Below are 18,814 nucleotides of genomic sequence, written 5' to 3'. Positions count from 1 at the left end.
GCAGCATGCAGGCAGATGTGGTGCTGGAGAAGGAGCCGAGAGTCCAATGTCTTGTGCAGGCGACAGGAAGTGGTCTGAGACACTGGGCACAGCTTGAGCGTATATGAGACCTCAAAGCCCGCCTCCACAGTGACACACTTCCTCAAACAAGACCACATCTCCTCCCACAAGGCCACACCTCCTAATAGTGCAACTCCCTTTGGGGGAGCCAAATTCTTTCAAACCACTACATTCCACTCCCTGACCCCCAAAAGCTTGAAGCCATATCATAATGGAAAGATGCATTCAGTCTAATTTCAAAAGTCCCCATAGTCTATAACAGTCCCAAACATATTTAAAAGTCTAGAGTTCAAATTATCTTCTGAGATTCATGTCATCTCTTAACTGTAATCACCTGTGAAACCAAAATAAAAATGATCACATACTTCTAACATATAATGGCCCAGGATATACATTACTGTTACCAAATGTAGGAAGGGAGTATAGTGAAGAAATACTGGACCAAAGCAAGACCAGAAACCAGCTGGGCAGACTCCAAACTCTGCATCTCCATGTCTGATGTCCAAATGCTCTTCAGATCTCCAACTCCTTTTAGCTCTGATAACTGCAACACACTTCTTTCTCTTGGACTGGCTCCACTCTCTGTTAGCAGCTCTCCTTAGTAGGTATCACACGGCTCTGGTATCCTCAACATCTTGGGATCTTCAGCTTCAGGTCTTCATGCAATGTCCTCCCTAGGCCTCCATTCAGGGACACCTCTGGCACATGCCTGGCCTCAGTGGCTTTCCTTAGTTGCAGAGGCAAATTCCTTAACTCCAGAACCACGTGGCCAAAGCTGCCAAGTTCTGCTGTTTACTGGGGCTGGAACATGGCCCCCTCCTTCAATTATGTCTTCACCAACTTCCTGTTTTCAATGAGTTTCTTCACCCTAAGCTTGGCTGTTCTGGAACTTGCTCTGTAGACAAAGCTGGCTTGAAACTCAGAGATCTGCCAGCTTCTGCCTCTGGAGTGCTGGAATTAAAGGGCTGCACCTGGCTGTAAGCTTCTCTTTAATTCCTTTCCACAAACTGGAAACTTAGCTGTGTGGATCTTGCCCTGAGGTCATCACTCCCTGTATTCCATTTCTTTATCTGTTTATCTCCTTGAACATGGAATGTAGCTCCATTCCACTTCCTGGTGTTCCTTTTCCCCTCAAACTTTACATTTTGTAATTTACCCTGCTCAGCTTGCTCTTTTTCATTATAAATCGTTATTAGAGTTATCACTAGTAATCACATGACACAAAACCAGGCTGTTTTGAGATTTCCTCTGCCAATAGAATTAATCCAATCTCTTCTCTTTAGCCTCAGACAGACTCTTCAGACAAGGACAAAAACCCAGCCACATTCTTCACCAAAATATCACAAGAATGATCTTTAGGCCACATATTAATATTCTTCTCCTCTGAAACCTCTTAAGCCAGCCCCCTACAGTCCAAATCACCCTCAGCACCACTGTCTTCCAGGCTCCTACTAGTATGACACACTAAGCAGCACTTAAAGCATTCAAATGCTTTTCAAATCCAGAGTCCTAAGGTCCATATTCCTTCAAATAAAAACATGGTCTGGCCTATCACAGCAATACCCCAGTCTCCGATACCAACTTCTGTTTTAGGGTTTCAATTGCTGTGAAGAAACACCAAGACCACAGCAACTCTTCTAAAGAAAAACACTTAATGGGGTGGCAGCTCACGGCTTCAGATGGTGGGACACCAAGGCATGCAGGTAGACGTGGTGCTGGAGAAGGAGCTGAGAGCAGAGAAGGAGGTACATCTTGATTTTATAGGCAACAGGAAGTGGTCTGAGGCAGTGAGTGCGGCTTGAACATATATGAGACCAAAAAGCCCGCCCCCATAACGACACACTTCCTCCAAAAAGGCCACACCCACTCCAACAAAGCCACACCTCCTAATAACACCACTCCCATTGGGGGCCATTTTCTTTCAAACCACCAACATCTCTTTGAGGTTGTGTTGAAGGTCACTAGTCACTAGTCGTTGATGGCCGTGTGAGCTGAACACCATCCCCAAGTCCCTCACACTAAATAAGATAGAAACTGAATGTAGTCCAGTAGAGCATTCGGGGAAGGAAACGAATCTTGGACCAGAGGAGAGGATGTCCTCTGGACCCTCTACCGTAGTGGTTCTCTAAGGACGGCTCTGAGCCAGATGGGAAATTTTAAAGAGGTCCTTTCTGCCACCACCTGTGTGGGAGAAGGGGCAGGCGGAGCGGTGGCTCTCACGTGGTGGCCTGAATGAAGCTGATTACAAAGACAAACACCAAGTCCAACGAGGTTCCAGTGACCAACTCGGTACCTGCACAGGTTGGACGGCAGAAGAGGCCCACACGGGCACACACAGCAAGTACCCACACTGAGCATGCATGCACACCTCAGGCTTCATTCCTGCTCTGCCTTCCACATCACCCCTTCCCCAGAGCACGGGCAAGCCAGGCCTGGCCCGCTGAGGAGGCCCCCAGCACAGGGCCAGGAGCCTGCACTTGGGACTGACCGCTGGGGTTTGAACCTGATCTTACCGTCTTGTGAACTTGTGCCTTTTTCCTCAGCTGTGAACTAGGGCTAACAACTTCCCATCCACCTCCGGGCAGTTGAGCAGGTCAGCACACACATGTCTGAAGTACAGCCCACGGTCAGTGACAGGCATCTCATTGTCGCCAGAACCTTTCATTTGCAAAGAAAAAGGGCAGAACAATGACGTGGGAAGAGAAGGGAAGAAATGATCCCAGAACAGCAGCCTACGAGCTCTCGGGCGGCCACTCAGGAGAGCCCCACCGGTCCCTCCTCCCTCAGGAAGCATTTCTGTGCATCTTGAGAGTGAAAATGAGGCACTCTCCACTCCAGGTCTCAGACACGGGGATAACTAAAACAGATGGTGTGGCCCAGGCCCCCTAACCCCCTCCTGGACCTTAAGAATGCCTGGCTTACGTGGAATTTTGTCAAAGCACAAACCCAGGGATGTTTGCTGTCAAGGGGCAGGCAAATGAAGGTGCCTACTAGCTTCATGCTCTGCTTATAGAGACAAAAGAAGAAGGGCCACTGTGAAATCAGATCGTCTGTAGCAGAGCCCATATGTTGGAAGACGGTGGAGTCTGAAGTTCCCTCGCCTATGAGAGTGGACAACAGCATGAGAGATGCTGTCCTTGTGGGGCACGAAGGTCTGGCCAGAAGGAAGGAGACGCTTGATGCCTGGATGGAAGTCTCACCAGTGGAAAGAGGCCAACTCTTCGCCATTCCTCTCTAGCTCACACTGGCTGCTTCACACCTAAACCAGCCAGCCAGCCAAGCCATGGTAAGAACCAGGCCAGAGCCAAGCACCGGATGAGATGGCTGACAGACATCTTCCCAAAACCCTGTCTCCTCGAACCGCTCAAGGCTCGGGTCACCACGCCATCCCTCTCCGTCATGTGCAGCGCATCTGTGAAGTACAGAGAGGTACTGTGCCTGCTCAGATGGTAGCTAAGCTCTGTATGGCTGTCAGAAGTCATGTGATGGGGGGGGGTCTTCTTTTTCCTGTTCTTAATAGATGGCATTTTATGATATGATCTTGTTTATTTATTTGGGTTTTTTGTTTTGTTTTGTTGGGTCTTTTTGTTTTTTGTTTTTGTTTGTTCATTTGTTTGTTTGTTTGTTGAGATACTGTCTCTCTCTGCCATCCTGGCTGGTCTGATTAACACAGTGTAGGAAGACCCAATGCCTGGCAATCTCCTGCTTCAGCCACCTCGGAGCTGGAACTGCAGGCAGATACCACAACCCCAGATAGTAGAGCCTTAAAATTGTGCTTTGAGGGAGAGATTGTTCAGTGGTTAGAGCACTGGCTGCTCTTTCAGAGGACCAGGGTTCAATTCCCAGCTCCCATCTGTAACTCCAGTCCCAGAGGATCTGACACTTTCCCAGCCTCTTTGGCACTGCATTCACATGGCACATAGACATACATGCAGGCAAAACACCCATCCACATAAAAATAATTTCTTAAAATGTGTTTTTAACCAATTTTGTAGTAAGTGATAAATACAAAACCTCAGAGCAATAGAAAAATCAAATTAACTTCCTATCCTACCATGCAATGAAACTGAATTATTTCTTCTTAACTTTATTAATTTTTTAAAGTAACTCTATAGCCAGTGTTTACAGTCAGCTATTTTCTCACTTGACATTTTATACTGACTTTTCTATTTGTTTTTACAACACAGAAGCATATTATTCTTAATAATGTCATGTTTGATTAAACAATATTTCTATTTAATGGTTAATTTGTTCTGTTTTTCTAAAAATTATTTCGTGTGTGTGTGTGTGTATGTGTGTGTGTGCATGTGTGTGTGCATGTGTGTGTGTGTGCACACGCACATGTGTATGCAGAAGCCTGTGAAAGTTAGAAGAAGGCATCAGATACACTGGAGTCACAATCAGTTGTGAGCTATGCTGGGGTTGCTGGGAACTGAACCCATGTCCTCTGGAAGGGCAGACAGTGCTCTAACCACCGAGCCATCTCTCCAGCCCATATCTTTGTGTTGATTTATTTCTCCAGGAAACAGTCTCAAACATGTCACCAGGCCAAAGGATGTGGTGTTTCATGCCTTGTCACACTTTGCCACGCTGTTTTCCAGAGAGAGATATTTGTGATAATTTATGTCAGTATGGGAATATGGATTTCTCAAAATCCTTACCAGACTTGATTGTCTGTGTAAGATCTTCACCAATGTAATGGCATTTCATAACTTTGGGGAAGTTTGCTCTCGTTACCGTTATGAAGGCTGAGTCTTTTCCCAAGGGTCTGCGTTTATATGCTGTAGTATGATTGAGGCCATAGTTCTTTGACCATTGATACAGTAGAACAGATCCTGCCCTGCAGGTCTGAGTCTGTCCCCTTGGTCTTCTAGGTGTTAATTATTTTTTTCATTCATTCTATTTATCACCAACATTCCTCCCCTAAGTCACTTTGACTAGAGACGGTTTTGCTCAGTGAGCACAGCTCCGATTCAGGTGAAGATCATCAATCCAGCCCCAGCTCTGGGTGCCCTGTTTTCTGCTGGCTGCACAGTCTAATATTCTCATAAATTTTCCTGTACACTGCCTGATTTTTAGACTCCCAAGCTCTCTGATGAACTGTATTCCCAATTTGTCAAATTTACCCACCAATTATTCAATGTTGTGCCGTGTGCAACTAAAAAAATGAGGATTATGTTTTTGCTTGCATTTCTGTTCATTTCTGGTTTATGCCATGGCTTTCGGTTGAGGGAACATTTCAGCCCCATCAGCTGGAAGCACCTCACAGCTGCTGGAAGACACAGAACTGAGCTTTGGTAACATCCACACCAGAGAATGGCGTGGAGGGGGGGGGGGCACAAAACAACAAAACCTTGCAGGCAAGTTGAATCTAAAATTTAAACAAAATAAATATTTGAAACATGTGACAGAATCGACATAAGGTCAACTTAATTAGCTAAAGAATATGCAGGACCTACACTTTCGTAAGACTCGGTCCAAATGAAGAAACAGCAGCTCCAGTGAGAGCAGATTAGAAACGTCAGCATCACATGGATCACACGATGAAAAAGGGCCCAAAGAGCCAGGCTCCCAGGCCTGCAATTCCAGCACAAGGGAGGCTGAAACAGAAATAGCATGAATTCAAGGCTATCCTGGGCTACTTAGCAGGTTTGAGGCTAGACTACACTCCATGTCTCAAAAACAACCAGCCCAAAGATCCACACCTTAAAAAAAAAGTATCACAAAAAGAAAAAAAGTTACTAATTCAAGTTATTTACATTTATTCAGTGTGTGTGTGTGTGTGTGTGTGTGCGCGCGCGCGCGCACACACACACACAGGCTCATGTGTGGACTCAGAGGACACACGGCTGGAATCTTTCCACTAGCTGGATCCCAGGCTCAGTGGTGAGCGCCCTTACCTACTAAACCATCTTCTGACTGTTATTATTTCTCTGCTCCCCACCACACCCTCACCATGAGAAGAGTTCCCAGTTGAGGAAGAAGGCATCCTGGCACACTTCCTTCCTTTCTCATTTCCTGTTTACTCACCAGCTAAAGGGCTAGCCACTCCCTCAACCACCACTTTCACAGTTCCTATGCACCAATACGCTCTCTGGAGCAGCTACAGCCACAGGTGAAGTCCAATCTCACAGCCGCATATCCACAGTGAGAAGGCGACTTTCTTCTGTGTGATAGACACCATTTCAGTTCCAAATCATAGATTCTCAATAACGATTACTACGACCACTACAATTTGCATTTATTGATGGCTTAGATTATGCCGAGACCCACCAACACTACTGCCCTGTTTTACAAATGTGGAAAAATGAAGTTAGAAAGATCAATAATCTAGCAACAACAGAATTGAAGATTAACACTGCATACTGCCTCATATCCGTAAATATTTTAATTATTTGCAGAAATTGCAATTCTTTTCTGTGGCTGTGCAATTTTTAACTATAATACATTTAAAAGAAAATTTAACTCCAGCACCCCTAGATATTCGCTAACTCACTGTAGTGTCAAATGCAAACGGGTGCAGACAAATTGCACCAACACTCTGCTCTGCTCTGTGCCGATTGTTACACATATAAGCGGTTTTTATTTGTTTTTCTCAACACTGCTAAGATACCTGACGTCACAGCCAGTGAGATGGAGGTAGGGTTGTGCTAAGGAGATTGGAAAGCGGAAACGCCAACCTGAAAGTCAAGAGTCGGGGTTTTAGCCCGGTTTCCAACAGGGCACCTCTCCAGACCACAGGAACCTCCTAGGCAAGAAGAAATCAGTGAAGGGCGGGGTTCTGAAGATCCTCTCTCGCTTTAGGTGTCTAGCAATTGATGACCCTGGAAGCGTTGTACTGGTGCCGGAGGTGCGGGTGCAGCGCCCCCTCCTGGCAGCCTCTCTGTACTTCTCTTCAGGGAGGTCCTGGTCATACCAACATCAGCCAGCAGGTGGTGCTCATATGTCCCGAGGAAAGGGCCCAAGCTCGCCCCAACCAGCTTCCGAAGTGCAAATTGCCAAGTTGAGGGGCTAGGCAGGGTGAGTGTGGAAGCTGGCTAGGATTCAGATACACATAGATTTTTAAAGAGGGATTACAGAGCAATTTAGAAAAGTGTCGGAGGACAAGGCAACAGTCAAAGGTAGGTAAAGATATTTGCCTAGCTTTGTTGATAAAGAAAAGCCACAATGATTATATGTATCATACTATATATATTTAGTATGGGACTCCTCTCTCTCTCTCTCTCTCTCTCCCCCCCCCCCCCGCCCCCCACTTCCTCCCTTCCCCACTACATCCCTCACATTTTTGATACAGGGTCCTCTGAAGTCCAGGCTGGCCTTGAACTTGCCATGTACTTGGTGATTACTTAAATTTCCAATCCTTCTGTCTCTACCTTCCAAGTTCTGGGATGACTAGTGTTCCCCAGTTTTATGTGATACTGGGAAATGAACCCAGGGACTCATACACACCAGGCAAGCACCCTATCATCTGAGCTGTGTCTTGGGCTCATTGTAAGACAACCTCTGAAAGTGAGGAAAATAAGGGAATTCTCCTCCTCTAAGCTGTGTGCATTTGCTCAAAATACAAGGGCAGTCCAGGTCTGGTCAGCCTCCACGTCTGTCAGCTAAACCTGCTCACCTTTGCCTGCTAAAAAAGCCCCAGGTGCTTCATCTCTCAGCTAACTGGACTTGACCCTCAGATGTCTCTAGTCTCCATCCTTAGAACCTTTGCTGGTATCTGAGATGGCCCTTCCAACTTGGACTCGAGAAACACACATAAAAATTTTTAGAAATGGTTTTTAAAATAAAAGCCTGTGCTTTAGACCTGCAGCATATTTTGAAGCAGAAACTGGGGCCAGTAACCATCTTGGTTCACTTGCCCCCCCTCCCCCACCCACTCCCTCCTCCTCTATCCCTGCACCCCATTTGGGGGTAAAAATATTCTGTCGGTGCTAGTACCTCACCGTGTCACTAGCTTTCCCCAGAAGCACAGAAGTATAAAAAATAAAAATCCTTGAGCGGGTGAGGGGTGGGTGTTCTGTAGGGAAAAGAGAACAGGCCAGAGGATGGGTTACAGGAATCCTGGGATTGGGGGTCTTTCTCCCACCATCCCATCTGGACTAAATAAAGGCGACTCTGTGTGGTTTCCAGAGCCTGGGCCTCAGAAGGCTTTAGTTCAAGCCTCTACCTTGACCTGATTCTAATGGAACAAAGCCAGTGTGGACTGCTGGAGAAAGAGAAGTTGTGAGAAAGACAGATGTGCAATCCTGCCCTGAGCAGTCACTAGCACTCAGCTCCAAGCCTTGGGAAGGACCATGGCTGCCTGGGAAGCCATCAGTCAGCCCATCAAACCACAAGGAACAGCGTCTCCACAGTTTGAAGCCACTGTGTTTGGGATGCTAGGTAGCCACGGAGAGCTGAAACCAGCTTTGCATTTTCCTCTATTGCTTCAGGGACTATGGTGTTAGAACAGGATTCAGATTCCATTTCTAGGAAGGTACCGACATCTTAGCTCTCAAATACCCACATGAATGTGAAACAAGATTCACAAAGGATGTAGAAAAGGGTCAGAGAGATATGAGGCAGTCATGTAAAGAACCATCATTGTCCCCTTCTCCTCCTCACAAGGGAAGATGGGCAAAGGTTGTGTCTCCTTCATCCCAGCCTATGCAGAGAGCTTATATTACCCCTTGGAGAGCTTTAAAATATTTTCAGCAAAGTAGAGGAACAGCAGACAACAGACCCCAGAGGCATTCCTGAGACACCAGAGAGACAACAGCGTGGAGGCTGAGGACATTAGTCTATCAGCCTGTTTTCTGGGGTTTCTAGAGTTGTGTGTGCTCTATGAACCAAACATGGCCACTCAGAAGAGAGCTGGTGAGCAGCCAGACTGGTCCTGTGGTAGTTTGAATTGTAATTGGCTCCCATAGGCTCATAGGGAGTGGCAATATTAGGAGGTGTGGCCTTGTTGAAGGAAGTGTGTCACCCAGGGTGGGCTTTGAAGCTTCAGATGCTCAAGCCAGGCCCAGTGTGTTGTTCTCTCTTCCTGCTCCCTGCTGATCTGTATATAAGGACCTCTCAGCTCCTAGCCAGCACTATGTCTGGTGTCCCGCCATGCTTCCTACCATGATGACAATGGACTAAACTTCTGAACAGTAAGCCAGCCCCAATTAAATGATTTCCTTTATGAGTTGCAGTGATCATGGTGTCTCTTCACAGCAATAAAACCCTAAAACACTCAGTTGGCAAGTTGGTATTTCCTCAAAGTGAGTTGAAAAGTCACAGGTCTGCTGTGTTTCTATATCAAGCTTAAGGGCAATGGGGAGGTTAGGGGTGCAGCTCAGTGGCAGACAGAGTTGATCCCAGAGTGAGACAACAGTGAAGGGCAGTTGCGTTTGTTCAACAAGCTGCTCATTTTGTGTTGCCTGCTCGCCGTTTCTCCTGGTTCTGCTTTGTAAAGACACAAGTTGTTTGTGCAGCCTCCTACAGCTAACCTGCTCCTCTTAGTTTCCTCGTCCTCTGCTCACACGAAGAAACTCAGCTTGTCACTGTCTCATTACATGACCCAGGTATAAAAAGTCCCTACATCCTCATGACTCAGCACACGGCAGTCGATGAACCCACAGACTTCCCAAAGTCCCCAGGGCTGTGGGAAGAGGTCTGCACAGGTGTCTCTTGGCTCAAGGCCAGGCTCTCTGGTCAGGAACACAGACTCCATGCTGGCTCTCTGCCTAACGGCTTTCAAAGGCTGAAGTCTTGTGAGTGTTTTGGGCCTCAGGCCCAGAAGCTGGAGACTAAGAGAGAACGTCATGTGGTTGCTGGGAACCGAACCCCTTCAGGAGAAACAAGCATTCTTCACTGAGTCATCCCTCCTCTTAGGTAATAACGGGAATCAGAACAATAGTTGTTCACAGGTTTGGGAGGCAGTTAAATGAGATGTCTACTGAGGTATTTCCCATCATAAGTGGCCGTATTAAGTGTTCAGATGGATGCCACCTCTTGTCCTTGTCCAGCCGACATAAGGCGTCTGATAACTGTGACTGTGACCTGCAGGGGAAGCCAGCTGTCTATCAAGCCACCATGCAGCATCTTGGCTTCTTTCTCTTCAAACACATTTCTCACCCACCACCACAAGAGACTTCATGGTTCATCAGCACCAGAATGAAAGGAGAGAAATGAGGGCCAAGGCTTGGGTTGTCGGGACCGAGAGGAGCCCCAGTGGAGAGACTGCAGGTTAGGAAGGGAGAGGGAGCTGATCTTTGAAACCACAATTGAGGTAGCTTTAAAAAAAAATTTTTTTTTTCAATATACCGTGAAAAACAGGGAGAATTATCACTGGGGACGATATGAATTACTTGGGGATTTGAGGGGAGCTTTTGTGCAGGAGTATCCTGGTAGACTACCAGAAGATTTAGGGTTGGGAGGAATTTAATCTGTTTCTTGAGCCCATTTTAACCTAAAAAAGAAAAAAAAAAGATTTTGATTTTTAGAGTTTTGGGTGAGATACGAAGCCTATTCAGAGTCAGGAGAGGAAGAGATGAAAAGGGCCTGCCCCTGTCCATAACAAAGAAAGAATGCATTTGCATTGGAAAAATTGCACATGCTCAGTGCAAAGGTTAATTTGACTCTGCAATGAGAAAGCATGGGGGCACAAGAAAAACCTTCACGATTTCCCCTCATTTTTTTATTTGTATTAGTTGAATGTGGACGTTAAATTCAGCTGTGTTTATTTCTACTTATCCCAGCCAAGAAAGCCAAGATTTTAAATTCAAGTTATTTTGTTTTTATTTATTTATTTTTGAAACAAGATCTCACTCTATAGTCCTGGCTCACCTAGAATACACTATACAGACCAGGCTGGCTTTCAACTCTCAGAGACCCACCTGGCTCTGCCTTCCAAGTGCTAGGAATAAAGACGTGTTCAAGCATAATGAATGTGCAGGCAATACAATTCACTTCATTTTGTATGTGTTATTGTTGCGTGGGGTATAAGATAGTGGACAGTTTTCAGATTACGGATATTCTGCCTACAGAAAGAATCCCTACCCATTATAAAATTGCATTTATAAGTTGAGTCAGCATGATGACAAGATATTCTGTTATACCCAAAGATAAGTGTCTTACTCAGCCCTCATCAGAGAAGCTTCTTCTCACAGTAGATGGAAACTAACACAGAGACCCCCAACTGAACCATGTGCAGAGAATGAGAGACCTTGGAGCACTCGGGTCTAAATGGGATGTCGCCCTCAAACCTCTCCCTGAGGGTTCAGGGACCCACACAGAAGCAGCAGCAGCAGAAAGATTTTAAGAGCCAGAAGGGAAGAATAGGAAATAGCATCGTCCAGACACAACAGGACTGATGCACACAGGAATTGACAGAGACTGTAGCATCAAACACAGGGCCGGTCCAGGTTCAAGCAAGAGGAGGTCCCACTGCTGAAAATGGAAACTGACACGATGCTCCCACCCATAGCCAAGAAGCTCTTTGCAAGTGACATCCACTTCCAAAGGAAAAATTTGTTTTCAATGGAGCCTCAGTGGGTAGACAAACCACACTTAAGGGCAGGCCCATGCACGACATGGCTAACACCAAATGAACTCAGTGGTATTTTTAAGACTTCTTGTCTGGTATTGATTTGCTTGGGCGTTTCTTTTTTTATATTATAGCTTATGATCTCGTAGGGGGTTGGAGTGTGTGTGGGAGAGGGAGAGAGGAGGGAGAGGGGAAGAGGGAGAAAGATAGAGGGGGGTTGTTTTTGGTTTGTTTTTGTTTGCTTTTAAAGAAAGGGAGAAAGAAAGAACATGGAGGTGGGTAGGTGGAGAGAGAGGAAGATCTGGGAGGAGTTGGGGGAGGGGAAAAGCATATCAATATATTTTATGAAAATTTTTTTCAATAAAATAAAAAATAAAAATTGGCGTCTTGACCCTGTGGTGATGGGTCTGTGTCCTTTCCAAGCACTCACTTACTCTTCCTTCGACTCTCTCCCAAATGTCCTGACTGAGGGCTAGGCCTGTTTTGTCTCCCACAGTTTCTAAGTCTACACAGACTTAGGAAAGAACCATGTAAGCAGATCTTAGTGCATACAGCACAGGCACACAGCAGACATGTGCAGAGAACAGGGATGAACAAACCCCCAGATAGTCACACAGCAGACATGTGCAGAGAATAGGGGTGAACAAACCCCAGCACAAGTACACAGCAGACATGTGCAGAGAGCAGGGATGAACAAACCCCCAGATAGTCACACAGCAGACATGTGCAGAGAACACGGATGAACAAACCCCCAGCACAGGCACACAGCAGACATGTGCAGAGACCAGGGATGAACAAGCACAGGCACAGAGCAGACATGTGCAGAGAACAGGGATGAACAAGCACAGACACACAGCAGACATGTGCAGAGAACACGGATGAACAAACCCCCAGCACAGGCACACAGCAGACATGTGCAGAGACCAGGGATGAACAAACACAGGCACACAGCAAACATGTGCAGAGAACACGGATGAACAAGCACAGGCACACAGCAGACATGTGCAGAGAACACGGATGAACAAGCACAGGCACACAGCAGACATGTGCAGAGAACAGGGATGAACAAACACAGACACACAGCAGACATGTGCAGAGAACAGGGATGAACAAGCACAGACACACAGCAGACATGTGCAGAGAACAGGGATGAACAAGCACAGACACACAGCAAACATGTGCAGAGAACAGAGATGAACAAACCCAGGCACACAGCAAACATGTGCAGAGAACACGGATGAACAAGCACAGGCACACAGCAGACATGTGCAGAGAACAGGGATGAACAAACACAGACACACAGCAAACATGTGCAGAGAACAGAGATGAACAAACCCAGGCACACAGCAAACATGTGCAGAGAACAGGGATGAACAGACACAGACACACAGCAAACATGTGCAGAGAACAGAGATGAACAAACCCAGGCACACAGCAAACATGTGCAGAGAACAGGGATGAACAAGCACAGACACACAGCAGACATGTGCAGAGAACACGGATGAACAAACCCCCAGCACAGGCACACAGCAGACATGTGCAGAGACCAGGGATGAACAAACACAGGCACACAGCAAACATGTGCAGAGAACACGGATGAACAAGCACAGGCACACAGCAGACATGTGCAGAGAACACGGATGAACAAACCCCCAGCACAGGCACACAGCAGACATGTGCAGAGAACAGGGATGAACAAACACAGACACACAGCAAACGTGCAGAGAACAGGGATGAACAGACACAGACACACAGCAAACATGTGCAGAGAACAGGGATGAACAAGCACAGGCACACAGCAAACATGTGCAGAGAACAGGGATGAACAAACACAGGCACACAGCAAACATGTGCAGAGAACACAGATGAACAAGCACAGGCACACAGCAAACATGTGCAGAGAACAGGGATGAACAAACACAGGCACACAGCAAACATGTGCAGAGAACAGGGATGAACAAACACCCAGCACAGGCACACAGAAAACATGTGCAGAAAACAGGGATGAACTAGCACAGGCACACAGCAAACATGTGCAGAGAACAGGGATGAACAAACACCCAGCACAGGCACACAGCAGACATGTGCAGAGAACAGGGATGAACAAGCACAGGCACACAGCAGACATGTGCAGAGAACACGGATGAACAAACCCCCAGCACAGGCACACAGCAGACATGTGCAGAGAACAGGGATGAACAAACACAGACACACAGCAAACGTGCAGAGAACAGGGATGAACAAACACAGGCACACAGCAAACATGTGCAGAGAACAGGGATGAACAAACACAGACACACAGCAGACGTGTGCAGAGAACAGGGATGAACAAACACAGGCACACAGCAAACATGTGCAGAGAACAGAGATGAACAAACCCAGGCACACAGCAAACATGTGCAGAGAACAGGGATGAACAAGCACAGGCACACAGCAAACATGTGCAGAGAACAGGGATGAACAAACCCCCAGCACAGGCACACAGAAAACATGTGCAGAGAACAGGGATGAACTAGCACAGGCACACAGCAAACATGTGCAGAGAACAGGGATGAACAAGCACAGGCACACAGCAAACATGTGCAGAGAACAGGGATGAACAAACCCCCAGCACAGGCACACAGAAAACATGTGCAGAGAACAGGGATGAACTAGCACAGGCACACAGCAAACATGTGCAGAGAACAGGGATGAACAAACACCCAGCACAGGCACACAGCAGACATGTGCAGAGAACAGGGATGAACAAGCACAGGCACACAGCAAACATGTGCAGAGAACAGGGATGAACAAACACAGGCACACAGCAGACATGTGCAGAGAACAGGGATGAACAAACACAGGCGTTTAAGATTGAATCTACACAAGCATTTCACAGAGACAGCTTATGTTGGGCCTAAGTTCTGCTATTACTCTGAATACCCTCTTTGCAGTTCACTAAACCTTTGGGAGTCACAAGAGAGGAAGTGAAGCCCTGTACACCAGCCTAGGAGGTAACGCCTCCACATGTGCTGTCTTCAAGCTACAAATGTTGGTCTGAGTGCAGGGGTCCAGCCAGTAAGTCTTTCCAATCATCGAGTTTCAAAAAGGAGAGCAGTTAGGTTGACCTAGAAACATTTTTTAAAACTAGTTTTTAAATCTACCCTCCAAGAAGTCAGAGTCAATTGTGATCTCCCAGCCTAGCACAATGTTGGCTTCAGAACAGTGATAGAAAATTGCATCTTGAGTGACTTGAAGGTTCAAGACTCTAAAGGAAATGGAATGGGATAGTACACACTTATGATCCCAGCACTCAGGAGACAGAGGCAAGAGGCTGACGGGGACTATAGAACGAGACCTGTCCAAAAAGAAGAGGAGGAGGAGGAGGAGGAGGAGGGAAGACAGAGGAGGAGGAGGAGGAGGAAAGAGAGAGGAGGAGGAGGAGGGAGAGGAGGAGGGGGACAACACCGATTAAGGAACGAGAACACAGAACTAGAATAGAGGAATGTGGAAAGTACTTTTTATTTTAGCCTCAATCTCACCTGGCCTGCAGAATGAATATTCCCATTATACTGGTAGATAAGTTGAGGATATGAGAAATCTTTTTTTTTTTTTTTAAGAAAGAGAGGATGTTGAAATCTTAGAGAGAAATACCTTTTCTCTAGATTGTAAAATATTGGAAAAATGATTTTCTTTTCTGAGTCACAAAGTTTGAGCAATCCTTGAGGATAAGATAGAGACCACATCCTGGTCTGTGGGTTTGAATAAGAAATGCTGCTCTTGGGGCTGGAACAGGAGGGGAGGGGGGGGAGGGGAGGGGGGGGAGGAGAGGGGAGGGGAGAGGGAGGGGAGGGGAGGGGGGAGGAGAGGGGAGGGGACAGGGGAGGGGAGGGGAGGGGGAGGGGAGGGGAGGGGACAGGGGAGGGGAGGGGAGAGGGGAGGGGAGAGGGGAGGGGAGGGGAGAGGGGAGGGAAAAGACAAAACTACTCTGTTAGATATCTGTGCCAAAGCAAGAGAGGTCCCTGGAGCTGCGGGCAGCAAGATGGCTTACCAGAAAGGGTGCCTACCACCAAGCCTGACCCCCTGAGCTGCCCACAGACTCTGTGGACAGGAGAATCACCACTTGAAATATTTAATATTTAATCGTAATTAATTAAGTATGTAAACCAGGAGAATTTGCTTGTGCAGGAGTTTATTATTCTACGAGGATTAGGAAAAACAGCAGGTCAAATGCTGATGTGGCTCTCTAAGGCTGACCTTGACTTTAGAATATCTGTCCACACGCAGGTAATTGTGCAGAAGTCAGAATCTCGACACTCCAGCTAGTGTCTGGAGGAAGTGGAAATAGATGAGAAGCAGAGAGCCGTTCAGAGGCAGCAGCTGATGTGGTGTGACCAGGAAAGCTATGGTTTTGCTCCTCGCTCTGACGACCTGAAGCCTGCACAAACCCAAAGATGTGGCCACGATTCAAGAGTAACTGAAGTAGACGGCACTCCAGCAAAGAAAGCGATGTGGCAGAGGACTGGCGTCTTCCTGACTGAGTTATTCTGAGAATTATCTTCCTCTGCGACCACCGATGAACAACACGGGCCTCTCTCCCCGTCTCCTCATCAAACCTGGACCAAACAAACCTACGTATCTGCTGCCCCTGATCATCCCAATCCTAAAGTCTCGTTTTATGTGACATACTCTCGCTGTGAACACCGGTTCTCTCTGCCCCCAACCCCCACACTCTCTCTTCCAGCCACCCAATCCAGTCTTCATCAGAGACCAAATGGATCACCTTCCCCAGGTACCAGTGTGTGCTACCAGCTGCCCAGGGATTTCAGCTGCACAGCCAGGTCTGACATTACAAGTAGACTAGGAAAGGAGATTTGCTCAAGGTCCCAAAGGAAACCCAGAGTGGTGCAAAATCCAAACCCACAACCCCCAATACCTCGGGGTTCCTCAGGAAGACAGACTCCAGCCATTGGAGTACCTGTTTTTCCTGGAGTCTGGCACTTCTTGGGGTAAGTTCAATAGGAGGGCTTTTGGATTAAGACAGTCACAGGGGTCACCTGTGAGCCCTTTATATGTCCTTTTCTGCTCTGCAGGCATAGCTTATTCTGCCTGGAGAATAGCTCTGCAGAACCTTTAACCAAGAACGTTTCCTGGAATATATATATATCCGCCCTCCCCCTCCCTAAACCCCACTCTGGTTGATAGGAAAAGCAGCCAGTTGTTGGTTATATGTGCTGGAGAAATGCGTGTGTAAATCCAACTTGAAGGGATTCAAGGGCGTGTCCCATTTACTCTAAGTCCTGGGCAAGTGCTGGCTTCTGAGGCAGAACCTGTCTTGGCAGCTTGGACCCCAGAGCAATGATCCCATCAGCGGTGGAAAACAATGGGCAGAGTTTCAGACACGCCGACGGTTTGTGGAAATGCCAGGCTCCTTGCTTCTTGAGATTGTCCCACAGCACAATGCAATGCCTTGTCCAGAACTTGAAAGAGAGAGCTCAGACAGCCAGGCAGCATGAGGAGACTATTCATGGAGGAATTCTCACAGGCTGTGATTTTGTAACTGAGAGAAAATGTATCTCCTGGTTTTGGATTCGAAGGGGCAAAGCAGAGAGAAGGTGAACAGAGACAACTGGAAATTCAGAATAGAAGATGGGGTAGGGGGAAACTGAGCAAAAGCTATGGACCCAGGGAGAAGCTAGAGCTGACCCAGGGGAAGGCCCTAGGTATGCATAAACAATGCAGAGGAAGCTATGAACCCCAGGAGGCGACCAGAACCAAGCCAGGGTAAGATGACCACCGACCACCGTGGCAGAGTCCCACAGCAGGTGTGGGAGGTTGAGGAAGCCAGAATTAGGCCTAAACTGGTCTAGTGGGAGGCATCCTGGTGCCAGGAGCCCTACAACAAACACAGGGGCTCTGAAGGCCCCCTAAGTCAGGATAAGGCTCCCGGATACATGGAGTCCCACAGTAGGTATAAAAGGCCAGCGAAGCCAGCATCAGGCCACAGCTGACACAGGGTAGGGAACCCAGGCACACAGAGCCATACCAAACAGCCAAGGAGGTGAGGGCCAGCCAAGGGTGTGCTGACCCTTGGATAGTGACTGTCATAGAGGCAATAACGGACTCTCAGAGCCTACAATTCTGAATACCAGTCCCACGGAGGAAAATGACACAACCCTACATGACTTCACTGTCTCAGAAAAAATGCCAATGTTTCCATTGAATGAAGAAAGGTGAGGGAGTGTGGAGAGGAGGCAAGGGCACAGGTTTGCACAGCCAACAGATTTACTCCAGCTGCACAAGTCCCCATGCAGAAACATGAGAAACATGGGCCATCACGTCTCCTCCAAGTTACTAATTTCGTAGTAATGGTGCCCAATGAAAATGAGCGGAAAGAACTTCCAGAATTCAAGAAATAATTAAATCTAAGTGTGTCTAAACAAGTCCAAGGAGATATGTGTATGCAGTGAGAAGAAAATAGGAGGTGTGAAGATAGAATTCTGTGAAGAAATGGAATTGCTGGAGAATAAATTAAAAGTATAAAAAAGGGCGTTTTGAGGGACAAAACACAGGTGCACAGAGCATGTAGCCCTTGTGGGGAGGGGCAGGTTAGAGAGCTCCGCTGCATTGAAATTACTCCTGGATTCCAATATTACAGAAAATGGCCTGAGTCCTGGGACAGTGTCCAAACGCAAAAACTAGGAATAAGAGGCTGAGGTGAAAGGACATTTCATCAAAGTATTGAGGCACCGCAGCCTGGTCAGGTGGTTGCCTCCAGAGGGGTGGGCTGACCGGAGGGGCTCTCCAGGCTCCCCTCCGTGACCCATCTCCCCTTCGAAGCAGCTCATTTGCTCATTCGTGACCAGGAAAAACCTTCATTCTCAGTCTGGCTCAGGTAGCTGTCACTCCTTAGAATGGAGGGCTTCAGCTGAGAGAGACCCTCTCATCTCCCCTCGTGTTTCCAGGGTCCCTCCTCTGTGGGAGCGGCAGCCATCGTAAGCTCAAGGAAGCAATTTGGGAGCAGAGGTGAAGGGAGAGGGGCCCAGGCTAACCTGCAAACCTGCAGTCATGGGGTGAGACTCGTATTTTCACATTTGGGTCTGTGAAGTTGACCTATGTTTCACTTCTCATACTGGCGACAAGGCCTGAGGATCAGCACACAGAACAGAAAAAACCAGACCCAAGGGCGGATGAAATTACTAGGGAGTTTCCAGAATTCTAGACCTGCCCGACACATCAGAACCCTTTGGTCAAACACAGAAG

The 18,814-nt window shown here is 47.3% G+C and overlaps 1 long non-coding RNA gene across 1 annotated transcript; it reads right to left on the bottom strand.

Moving 5' to 3' along the window:
• Positions 1–1,739: 1,739 nt before the first annotated feature.
• On the bottom strand, positions 1,740–5,600 carry LOC118592021. Its single transcript, XR_004946042.1, has 3 exons — positions 5,520–5,600; positions 2,574–2,718; positions 1,740–1,787 (listed from the first exon to the last, which is right to left on the bottom strand). It is a non-coding gene; the product is annotated as an uncharacterized LOC118592021 (long non-coding RNA).
• Between the last annotated feature and the right edge of the window lie 13,214 nt (positions 5,601–18,814).

The sequence above is a fragment of the Onychomys torridus genome, chromosome 10, assembly GCF_903995425.1.
Source record: "Onychomys torridus chromosome 10, mOncTor1.1, whole genome shotgun sequence".
Taxonomy (NCBI): domain Eukaryota; kingdom Metazoa; phylum Chordata; class Mammalia; order Rodentia; family Cricetidae; genus Onychomys; species Onychomys torridus.
This window is presented reverse-complemented; position numbering and strand designations above follow the sequence as displayed.